The 9624-nt window shown below is 30.8% G+C and overlaps 1 protein-coding gene across 1 annotated transcript in view; it reads right to left on the reverse strand.

Moving 5' to 3' along the window:
* LOC113375308 (potassium voltage-gated channel protein Shaw) overlaps positions 1-9624 on the reverse strand; it is a 315710-nt gene that overhangs the window by 178034 nt on the left and 128052 nt on the right. Inside the window, exon 2 of the mRNA XM_026615246.1 lies at positions 6008-6226. The gene's annotated coding sequence lies outside the window, so the exon portion shown is untranslated. The remainder of the gene's footprint in view (positions 1-6007; positions 6227-9624) is intronic.

A 9624-nucleotide genomic window follows, 5' to 3' on the forward strand; every position in this document is an offset into this window, starting at 1 on the left:
ACGTAAATAAATAATTTATAAGTATTAACTACAATTTATTGTAAGTAATACATAAAGTGTTACTTTAAAATATTTAAACTGGTGGTGCAGAAAATCGTGCTTTAAAGCAAATTGCTGAAACTTTCGTACTTAAAATTAGAATTTAATTTTTTTTTGAAAACTTAAAAAAAATAGATTTTGGTCAATTTTTGAAAAAAAAATTTTTTTTATATTTTGGAACTTTTCGAAAATCTTGAACTTCATTCAAAGCAATCGCAATACGTATCTGTTTTAGAAATAAAATATCAAAAAGGATAAATATTTGTACGGAACCGATAGAAATAAAAATAAAACATCTCTTTATAAAATATCTGATAATTTGATGTGCATATGTCTAATGATCATTTTTGACCGCCATATAGATTTTTTTTTACATTTTTTGTGGGATTTCAGAAAGCGCTGGACCTGTCTTCCCAAAAGTTTAGTCAGTTCTTCGTTTCGTCGTTTCGTTCTCTCAAAAACTGAATAAACATTTTTGACCTGTGTCTTCAGAACGGATTCACCTACTTCTAAGTTCTCACCTAATCAGCACGTCTTACGAATCTAATGTTATTTCATTTTTTTCTGAGGTATACCAAAATGATCAGAAGGTTTTGAAACGTAGATGCATATAAAAATTTTTATTTTCGATTTTTTTGCGATTTCTATAACTACGGGCAGTTAAAATTTAAATGTAAAAGTTATGTACTGTAGTTCAATATGAAAAGTTCATGTTTTGCATGGTTTCTAAGGTTGTTTTTCATTAGTGTAGGTAACACCTAAAATTATATTACTTAAATTTATATAATATAAAACTAACATAAACACCTAAAATTATAATATCCACGCAAGAGTAGGTAGGTTTTCTACATCAGGCGAGTTCCTGATTAATGATAAAAGTTTTCTTTTTTATAGTAATTGCTAATTCAGGATATCTGAGTTTAGTTTTTCATAAATTTCCATAAATAGAAACTATTTCATATGTCCATATTTTATATCTTTCTCTGTATAGTATTTTACTGTTTTAATCCCTGTAATCCCTAATAATGTACCAAATTTGCACATTTGTATTTGTATTTGGAATAAAATTTAAAAATTGGCACGGCGTCTTCATGCTGAGAGTTATTTATTATCATGCTTTGATAAATTATTTATCATTTAAAATATTTTTTATTCATTCTCTGTATTAAAATATTAATACTGCTTAACGAGAATCCAAGTATTTGCCTTTCGAAGGTGTTTCAAATGCTACGCGAGTTCCTTCCATGGTCGTCGATATTTTGCAAAATTGAATAAATATCTTTGGGCTAAACATTAATATTTACGTTGGCACATTTCACAAACGCAATTGCGCAAACGTTTGAATTTAATAGCATTAGGGTAATTTCCAAAACCCTTTTGCCGTTTCCCTTTTTATTAAGCAGCAGTTATGTCCGCAAAGTTGTATAAATCATGCTGATCCTCAAAATGACGTTTCCAAATACCTAGGAACTTTTCGAAAATCTTGAACTTCATTCAAAGCAATCGCAATACGTATCTGTTTTAGAAATAAAATATCAAAAAGGATAAATATTTGTACGGAACCGATAGAAATAAAAATAAAACATCTCTTTATAAAATATCTGATAATTTGATGTGCATATGTCTAATGATCATTTTTGACCGCCATATAGATTTTTTTTTACATTTTTTGTGGGATTTCAGAAAGCGCTGGACCTGTCTTCCCAAAAGTTTAGTCAGTTCTTCGTTTCGTCGTTTCGTTCTCTCAAAAACTGAATAAACATTTTTGACCTGTGTCTTCAGAACGGATTCACCTACTTCTAAGTTCTCACCTAATCAGCACGTCTTACGAATCTAATGTTATTTCATTTTTTTCTGAGGTATACCAAAATGATCAGAAGGTTTTGAAACGTAGATGCATATAAAAATTTTTATTTTCGATTTTTTTGCGATTTCTATAACTACGGGCAGTTAAAATTTAAATGTAAAAGTTATGTACTGTAGTTCAATATGAAAAGTTCATGTTTTGCATGGTTTCTAAGGTTGTTTTTCATTAGTGTAGGTAACACCTAAAATTATATTACTTAAATTTATATAATATAAAACTAACATAAACACCTAAAATTATAATATCCACGCAAGAGTAGGTAGGTTTTCTACATCAGGCGAGTTCCTGATTAATGATAAAAGTTTTCTTTTTTATAGTAATTGCTAATTCAGGATATCTGAGTTTAGTTTTTCATAAATTTCCATAAATAGAAACTATTTCATATGTCCATATTTTATATCTTTCTCTGTATAGTATTTTACTGTTTTAATCCCTGTAATCCCTAATAATGTACCAAATTTGCACATTTGTATTTGTATTTGGAATAAAATTTAAAAATTGGCACGGCGTCTTCATGCTGAGAGTTATTTATTATCATGCTTTGATAAATTATTTATCATTTAAAATATTTTTTATTCATTCTCTGTATTAAAATATTAATACTGCTTAACGAGAATCCAAGTATTTGCCTTTCGAAGGTGTTTCAAATGCTACGCGAGTTCCTTCCATGGTCGTCGATATTTTGCAAAATTGAATAAATATCTTTGGGCTAAACATTAATATTTACGTTGGCACATTTCACAAACGCAATTGCGCAAACGTTTGAATTTAATAGCATTAGGGTAATTTCCAAAACCCTTTTGCCGTTTCCCTTTTTATTAAGCAGCAGTTATGTCCGCAAAGTTGTATAAATCATGCTGATCCTCAAAATGACGTTTCCAAATGCCTATAAAAAATATGGGGCCTACATTCACAAATGTTTTGGTAAACAAATATAGACTAGAAAGTGAGCACAAATACATCAGTTTTGATTTAATTGATGACTTTAAAATAAATGTAAATTTCAATATCAATTATTTTACCAATTGGGAATTCCATTCAATATCATTCTTATTTCAACCAAATATATTTTCATAAAAGTGTTAAGTAAATTTTTGTAATGTTACAACATTAACTAATTTGCCACAATTATTAGCTTCTCAACGGAGAGGTTATATGAATCCTAGAGAAATTCAAACATTAAGTTTTATTATATCTTTATGTTTCAATGCCATATGATTATTTGGCGTATATTAGGAAAAAAATTACGCATGTGTCTGTATTATGTATTCATGTATATTTGGATACAATTCTCCGTGAATGTTTTGAAATAATATATCAAGCAATTTGAATAATTCAAGAAAATATTCTTTTTGAACAGACAGTTGAGTATCTGATTAGTTGCTGAGAAAGCAGATCTAGCCGTTGCTGAGATATGAGGCAACTTTTTCGTAATGTCGATTACGTGAATCTGAAAAGCAGGTCCAGCGATTGTAAAAATAAGGATATTAATTAATTATCTCCAAAAATATCAAAAAGGTATTGAAAGCAGCTTAAACATATATGTACATGATTTTATATATGGCGCAGTTTCCAAATATCCATGTAAATTAATGCGTAAAAATTTGAATTTTATCAACATGCGTGCAAATGGTTAATTATGAGTTATTTTGGCATAATTTTTTAGAGATCTAATTTATTCTAATAATTCAAGGATGGATAAAATAAAAGTCTTACTTCAATAACAAAAATATTAAAATATTGAGATATTAGTTTGTATCAAACACTATCATATATAACGTGCAATAAAGGCTAATCTGCTGTGCTTAAGTATACTTTAACATTTAATTATTACCCGCTTATATAAAGTATCTCACTTTGGTTATATGAATTGAACTGTGAGAACGTTACAACATACAAAATGTGACAATAATTCAATATATCTATTCCTTCAGACCGTTCAGAATCATGACAGAGATCCCTTATTAGGACCGGGCCATTTGCATGCAATCGACCAAGATTTCCATTTCCTTCTTGTATTGGATGTAATAAAGATATTAGGATTTTGTAATTTAAAGCGGCCTGGGTTTTGTATTACGGCAACGAAAAAATTAGGGTTTATAAAAAACTTCATAGTAACGCAAAAAAGCATGATCGGCTTTTTTGGAAGCAAAATCGTTCGGGACAATCAAAGCGTTTCGTCTTCTCGTATGACGCTATGGCACTGTATAGGGAAGCTAGGGGCTATATTTTTTTTCATTTGGCCTTGCTAACTCTGAGCATTTAGCCACCTACAACATTATTCTTTCATATTCATTATTTATTCATATTTATATATTCTATACTAACTTTTATATCATATTCAATCTATATATATATACTATTCAATATTTTTCTTCATTTTTCTTCTTCATTTTTTTTAATTGTTTTCTTCAATTCTTGCTCTTTCATATTCAATTTCTCATTCTATTCAATTTCTATCTTCATTCAATTTTTTTTTTCAAATCTCCGCGATTATTAATACTTTTTCTTTTTTACTCCTAACAAAATTCATCTATTCGCATTATGTAATTCATATTTTTTTTAATGCTAATTCAAATTCTCAACTTAACAAATACAATTTTTATTCAATTTAAAATCAACTACATATATTTTTTCCTAAATTTTATGTCAATGACAGGATTCGATCCAAAGATCCCTGTCCTGTGAATCGAACAATACTATATGAGTTATGCTCGCTACAGGAAAATAAATATGGATAGTTCTATTATACCAAATTAAGTATAAATATCTATTCTACCAAATTAAGTATAAATAATTTCACAACTGTTATTCATTATTTTACAATCAATCATTCTCTAGAAAAAGTGCGGTGTTACAACTTACTCCGTGTTTGGGGCTAGTTGTAACGTCTACCAACTAGTTCGTGTTTGGGGCAAGTAGTAGGGGAAAGTCCCGTAACGCCGGACGGCACCTAGCGCCGGACACTTTATTTAACACGTATTATTTAAGCGAGTATAAATATTTATATTTTATAATATAAGTAAAAGGGGCGCGGGGGGCACACAGGTACAGGATCACACACCGAGCCTCGCATGTGACGCACACGGCCACGGAGGAAGCAATCGTTTGCTGTTTTAGTCGAAAAATCACGGCGTCACCTAAATATCAATGAGAGTAATTCTAGTATATATATGCATTTATATTAGAGTGGCATTTAAAGATAAAAGTAGGACTTGATTGTTATCCGTAAAATAGTAGAATATTATTAGATATTTTAAACAATTTTAGTAGGTACCACCAAATGAAAAAGTCCCTTAGCGCAGGACAGTATACATACTGATATTTATTGCGAGAATTGACGTAACTTATTCTAATTATTTTATTTTGTTTTGTATGAGTGCTAGCGGTCACTAAATACCCCTGTTTTTCGTATTACCTAGTCAAAGAATGAAAATCTTATGATTAAGAGCATCGGTGTGGCCCAGCCAAAAGGGTGCATAAATATTTTTTAGCAAAGGTTGCGTTTTTGTTAATTTAGTTTGATTTCTATATTTGTTATATAACATAAATCATAATTTAATAAACATTTCGTAAAATATTTTTTGATTTATTCATAAATAATCTTAGGTGTCCAGCACTCGGGGACGTCCCCCTAACGACAAAAAAACGAGAATATTATCTTTGAACATTTTTTTTAATTATTTCTAAAAAAATACTTGTTTCTATGTAATTCTTGTAATAAATTAATTCAAACTAAAATAAATACAAATAAAGTATATAATATCTACTATAATATAAATTTTTCAATCATAAATTATCGTAAACTATAATCAATATCATAATACCAATGGAAGATATAGTGTCTCATGTAAAACAATTAACATTTGCTCACATCTTACAAACTATAAACTCTTTCCAATCATCTTCACTTGAATCTGTATATAATTCAACATTAAGCAGGACGGTTTACATGTTCAATCGAGACAAAAAAAATCTTTGAATATCTTTTAGGATTCTATTGAAAAACACCTGTTACCCCTATTGCATATAGCCCCTAGCTTCATTATGCATGTAGCAAAGAATGTATCATAATGAAAAATTAAAAAAAAAAATAGGTACCTGTCCTGCGTTCGAAAGAAGAATTCGAAGCGCACTCGTTCGGTAGTGGCGATCGTCTAGGGTGATATTATCCGGTATTGGCCGGCGGAATACTGTAGCGTTGACGGATCCGTTAGGTTCTGCGCGTTCCGGCCGCGAAGTCGCCACCCGTCAATTCCCACCGCCAGCCCACGTGTACCAGGTCCGCACTCCAACGCACCATGTCGTCACACCGACCGACTGCAAGGACGAAAGATACGTTAGATGAATATAATGTATTGTCATTGATATATTTGCACATGCATTTGTACAAAAAATATTTGAAAAGAATGGACAAACAAGCCCGCGAACATAGCCCAGTGGCGGACGTAGATTAGAGGTAGCATGTCCGACTCACATGCCGGAGATCGTTGGTTCGACTCCTGGCGCTTCCAAATAATTGTTAATTTGTAGAATACAAGAAAAAATAGAAGTAAATAGGAAAAAAGAAGTTTAGAAGATGAAAAGAGAACATATTGAGAAACAAGAAGAATGAAAATTGAATGGAAGATTAAGATATAAGAAGAGATAGTATATATATATATGATGAAAGTATAAGAAATATATATGTAAGAATTGTATAGAATGTGATGAAGAATAAAATGAATAATGTATGTGGCTAAAAATGCTGTAAATTTAAAAAAAAAAAAACTTATCCCAAGGGATATGTTGGTAAAGTATGTATAGGATGCCCCAGATTTTCACGTCAAGCCAAAAGGAGGTGATAATATTTTAATCGAAAGAAAAACATTTAAAAATATGAGCATTGTAGAGCCTTTAAGTGCAATGTGGAGCTTTGGTGAAATTATGACTATCTATAGCTAATGCGGTTAAGTTTTATTAATTTTTCGCTTATTAATTAACTTCCCAAAGAAGAAGTTTATGTTTTTATCACAAAATTCGAGTCGCTAATTTTATGTTTTCTCGGCGTTTCAAGCCATTCTGAATCGAATGAGACCAAATTTGGAACTAGTTGGTATTGGTATTTTGCATTGAGAAAAGTTACATGAACTTCCCGATATGCAATGATAATCGACTCAATCAATAAAATTTAAATTAAATTATGAGTGATTAAAAGTATTCCGAGTGGATTTATTACACATATTTGAAAACGAACGAACACTCAATTGTTATACCAAGTAAATCGTCTAATTTTCATTTCAACAAACGTCAAAAAAACTACTCATTTTCTCAAACTTTGATGAATTTTTAAAATTAAACTACTTGTTGCAAGGCCGTAATATTTCAGTAAGTTCTATAAAACCATGATATATATCCCCAAAAAAAGCTCCATCAAAATCGGATCCAATTTTTTTTCAACAGTTAATTACAAGAAAACGGCTCGGTAGATTTTCACCTAAAACTAATCAGTATCACTCCCAACTAATATCTTTCAAACAGTTATTTAAAATCGATTCGGTTGTATAAGTTTAAATGTGGATGAAAAGTTTAACTTTTTTTTCAAATTACAAGGAAACGGCTCGGCATATCGTCTCACAAAACTGATAAACGATAGTCGTCATTAAAATACATGAAATGGCTTTTAAATTTCTGAAATCGGTTCAGACGTTTTTGGGAAAACGTCGATCAAAGGTCTAATTTTGACAAATTCCAAAAAAACGATACTAATTTTTACAAACTTTGACGAATTTTTAAAGTTAAACGAGTTGTCGTAGAGCCGTAATGTTTAGTATGTTCTACAGGACTATGGTATCTACTGTCCAAAAAAATATGAGAATCGTCAAAAAAAAAATTTAACACTTTATTACAAGAAAACGGCCCGTTCGATCTTTACCGAAAACTGATCAGGTCGATTCCCAACCAATATCTTTCGAACGGTTTTTGAATTTTCAAAATCGATTCAGAATTGCGGGCTAAAACGTAGACGAAAAATTTTTCACTTTTCTGCGATTTATAAAGAAACGACTTGTCTGGTCATCGCAAAAAATTGAAAAACGCTAGTCCTCATCGAGATGCATCGAATGGCTTTTTTAAAATTTTTGAAATCGGTCCCGCCGTTTTTGAGAAAACGCCGAAAAGGATCAATAAAATTTAATCACATTATCAGAAAAATGGTTAAAATTTTACCAAAGCTTATACCAAAGGTTATACTTGAAATTTTATAATTTCCAAGCAATATAAAATATTTTTTTTTAATGTTTTGAGGGCAATTACAGTCAATACTATTCAAAATTATTCGGGTAAAGTACCATATTCAAAAGTGTTATCCGGAATGTTATACAAACATCTCCCAATACTAATACGAATATTTTTCTATAGAATCAGCACTGAAATACGATCGCCATAAATAATAGAAAAATCTACTTGACAGCAAGTCGCATCTTATAGTTATGATACATAATTATATTTGTTCCTTATACGATGATGTATCTTGGCAAAAGTTGTTGTTTTTGGAGTGAGTGCCCGTATAGTCATGTCCAGCCGGCTACGGGCTCTCATCGTTCTAATTCAAGTTATTTCTTTTTCGCATCCGTTGGCTAATTAGTTTATCCGTTGCTTCAGAACGTACTGCCCGTTGTATCGAGATAAAGCAATTCTGCTAGGAGATATAGTATCAATTACTGCGATGAATTTGCACCTATCTGGTGTCTGCTTTCGACGAAATTTTTTTTATTAGAATCATTAGATGTAATTCTGATATCGAAATGTCACTTGATACTCTTACGTACAGAAAACTATTGATAAAGCAATAATTAAGGTAATAAAAATAGATTTGATGTTGATACTTTACTATTTTCAGAATCTTACAAGTGTGATACGTCTCGAGCAGCCTAATGCCATGGTGCGGTGACATCGAATTTTACTTGAAAATATAGATAGCAATATTGTTGCAAGCAAAATAAATTAATGCAGAATATAATATGTTTTGTGTTCCGTATCAGTGTATGATAGTTTACTTATAAAAATTAGTCATAACGAACGGCTTCATATATTAAGGTGTCCTTTAGTTGATTAGTATTGAGGAGTTACATTACTTATAAAAAGATATTTATAATGTGAAGCAAGACTTAAATTTTCACGGGTAAAAAGATCCATCATCGATATCTCAAAAACAAGTAAAGTTAAGTATTTTTTAACTTCCCGTAGGGCAAGTTATAGTAATCGCAAAAAAATCAAAAATGAAAATTTTTATATATCTTTACGTTTCAGAGGTTTCTGAACATTTTGGCATACCTTGGAAAAAATGGATGTATGTGTGTGTGTATGCATGTATGTACGTGTGTGTATGTATGTGCGGATACAAATTTTCGTCGACGATTTCGGGAACACGGATCAACCGATTTGAATAATTCAAGTTTTTGGCGAAGGCAGGTCTAGCCGTTCCGAAGATACGGGGTAAAAAGTGCCGAAAACGGTAACTCAGTTTTTAAGAGAACGGAGCGTCCGATTTGAATAATATTAGAAAATATTTCACTTGTATTGACAAGATAAAGAACCGATAAAATTTTCATGAAGGTAGGTCTAGCGGTTTCGGAGATATGGAGGAAAAAGTAAAAAAAATGAGCCATTTGGCGGTCAAAAATGATCATTAGACATATGCACATCAAATTATCAGATATTTTATAGAGATTTTAACA

Source organism: Ctenocephalides felis, unplaced genomic scaffold, assembly GCF_003426905.1.
Source record: "Ctenocephalides felis isolate EL2017-DRISC unplaced genomic scaffold, ASM342690v1 CF-g0.4_SCAFFOLD_01886, whole genome shotgun sequence".
Classification (NCBI taxonomy): Eukaryota; Metazoa; Arthropoda; class Insecta; order Siphonaptera; family Pulicidae; genus Ctenocephalides; species Ctenocephalides felis.